The sequence below is a fragment of the Topomyia yanbarensis genome, chromosome 3 (assembly GCF_030247195.1).
Source record: "Topomyia yanbarensis strain Yona2022 chromosome 3, ASM3024719v1, whole genome shotgun sequence".
Taxonomy (NCBI): domain Eukaryota; kingdom Metazoa; phylum Arthropoda; class Insecta; order Diptera; family Culicidae; genus Topomyia; species Topomyia yanbarensis.
In genome coordinates this window covers 190421413-190424441 of record NC_080672.1, presented here as the reverse complement: position 1 = coordinate 190424441, position 3029 = coordinate 190421413, and the positions used below count along the sequence as shown (strand labels likewise).

General features: G+C 37.2%; 1 long non-coding RNA gene across 1 annotated transcript; it reads right to left on the bottom strand.

The window, feature by feature from the left end:
- Positions 1–484: 484 nt before the first annotated feature.
- Positions 485–2788, bottom strand: LOC131691157 (uncharacterized). The gene is made up of 4 exons (XR_009305726.1): positions 2212–2788; positions 2006–2131; positions 1535–1944; positions 485–1472 (listed from the first exon to the last, which is right to left on the bottom strand). It is a non-coding gene; the product is annotated as an uncharacterized LOC131691157 (long non-coding RNA).
- Between the last annotated feature and the right edge of the window lie 241 nt (positions 2789–3029).

Here is a 3029-nt window from a genome sequence, read left to right as displayed (position 1 = left end):
CGCTATTAATGCTCAGTCAGACGATGCATAGAATAATTTAAAATGGACAATGACTCACCTATGTTCATTCGTTTCCAGATTCAAAACACTGTGTTGAAAAAGTCAATACAACTCGGGCACTTCCGCAATCCGAACACTTTTAACTACCGGAAACAGGAGAAAACGGACCTGTTTTATTTTCAACGCAGTCGAAACAACAAGCACAGTCAAGGCAATTAAACAAGTCGAGGCAATTTCTCGAGAATAGCAACCTTCTCTCGCGCTGCTATCGCGTTGTTATATTTATGCACACGATGCTTCCCGAGCGATCAGTGGCTATTTTAAGAGCGCGTTTAGTAGCGACCGGTGTGGGATTATGTTATGGTGATGCGTTGCCAAATCAGGTTTAGTTACGCTCCGGTACGGTTGCTCTAGATGATTATCAACCGTTAGTTAGATTTATTGTGTGACGAAAGTAGTGTGACACGACTTAAACGCGTAACCATGGTGAAGGAACCGAAGCGGCGCATTTATTTTCAAAAGTACAAATTATTCCTGCTTTAAAAACTAGTTAATTTTACAATATTGTTTTCAGTTTCAAAACAAATGTATTGTTCATGTCAAACGTCCATTATGTGAAAGCATTTGTCACTCGTTGTTATACCAAGTGATAATTGTGCCAAACTAGTTTACTGCCGTTCTACGCATAATTGTCCCATGTACATAGGGAATCCCATGGAAATGTCAATTAACGGCAGTTTATGCCAAATGAACTTATACCATAGGAACTTGTGCCAAACGCAGTGCTCCCCGTTTAAACTGTACCGGTATAAAACTGCCCATAAACGTAAGTCAGTCATATGTAGATAGATAATCCTATAATCGCATGGAACAGACCTGCGATTATGGGCGGAAAAGAACTATTCAAGTTTAGAAAAAATAATTACTTCAATTATTTATTGAGAAAATTTCAACTAACTACTAAGCAAAAATTACGGTTGGCATCGAAAATAGGTACATAACCCATTAGTGCAACTCATGCTACATTATTACTATATTTTTTATCTGCCCTATCTGAAAATTAACATAAAATCATCACCTTTTAAATAGATCTCTAATCTGCCCATAATCGCATATTTATTTCCTATGGGATTTCCTGTCTACGTGAGACTCCCTTGCGATTATGGGCTGTAATCTTCTTAACGTATAGAAGCACATAAAAATGTTTCTGTACCTATTTTACGAGTTCAAGTTATACTACTACCACAGATACTACCTTTGGCCAAATTTGACTAAGCATGCAAATTGTGTTACAGTTCATTATTCTTTCACATTTAGTCTCTCAGTATGAAATTGTAGTTTTCATATATTTGTCAGCAACAAAGTCGTAACGAGCAAATTTATGCAAACTAGCAGCAGGATCCATAACACTCGAACTCCGACGAATTCCTTTCATTTCCTGTTATCATCCGTGGTATAAATGCCGTTGCCATCTGAAAATTTTAAAAAATCTTTTGAATATTTTATCGTTTCTGCTATATGGCAGTAATATTACTACAGTATGGAAAGCAGGCTCCGGCGTCTGATTAATTCGTACTCAAGCGTGAGGAATTGAGACAGGCATCTCGCATCTGAAGACGACTTCAATCCGGATGTCATGCGAAGTATTCGAACTTTTCAATACTTGTCCGCGATACAGTAACATGTTCGTTTTTTAATTAGTGCCGTGGCTTACAACTCTAAGGTGAATACGACCACAGTATCATGTATAGCGACGAAATTTTTGGAATAGTGTGTACAGGATGGAAAAGTTCGATGCACAGTCACATATAAGCGGTTAGCTCGTTTCTAAGTAGCACTTAATCATCATACATCTTCTTTGTTTGAACTGCCAAATTCCAAGAGCGGCTTAGTTTCCTAATCACTGTTACATCATCCTTTTATACTTCTATGTAACCAGTATCCCTGTTAAAACGGTTCAAAGCTACATGTTTTTTAAGATTGCAAATAATGCACTGGTACTTACCGGTGCCATTTTTAATCAACGATGGCTGAGTAACCAGAATCTCGGTTTTACTATGACGGTGCGATAGGGGACAATCATGTTCAATGGGTTGCTTAAGAGTAACTGGCTCGATCACTGACATTTTACCTGTGGGTTATTTAGAATATGCAAAACAAATGTAATTCAGCATTATTTCCTCCATTGATAACCTAACAGTAAATACATACCTTTGTCTCTAGACAGTTTTTTGTTTACATTCCTGTACTATGTTATTTCGGATTGCCTTCTTTACCCTGTTTGTTCATTGGTACCACTTCCACATAACTGCTTGCGAAACCGGAGAATCCGCTTTTTTAGAGATCAACAACAGTGTTGCATTGCATCGACGGCATCATCAGAGGAAGAATAGATGAATCCATTTAAGCATTTTTACGTGACGCTTCTTGACGTGTGAAAAAATCAATACGGCGGCATCATCATAAGGCGAATTGGTAAAATCAAGCGGGCTCGTCTTACAACAGGAATTGTTACTAGTAACGCAAACTTTTGCTTAAAACTTCATAGTTAACAGTCCTTGCGATGTGACTGGTTACTACCATTAGAGGATAGGTAGTTGTGTTTCTTCTTTGATAAACTTTAGATTTGTTCTAATCACTTTAGATTTGTTCTTATCACACTACGACTGGTAGAGTCATGATAGAGCTCTACGTATATTAGACGTTTTATTAGTAAAAAAGCACTATTGAATATTCGTTAATTTATTTATTTTCCTATATTTTCATTGCACCAAGACTGTTTTTAATCTTGAATTCACCACGTTTGTGACAGGTGAATGATGGAGTAAAAGGTATGTTCGAATTTCGAACTTGCTTCAGTCTAAACTGAGCAAAGTAAGCTTTTATTCATACCAAGTTGAGCAAATACTCTGAGAGTTTACTTTGCTCAGAATCGAGCAGAGTAAACTTGTTCTGAGCAAATGCTAGTTTTTATTCATACGGCTTATTAAGCCGTATGAATAAAAACTAGCATTTGCTCAGCTTCTTGA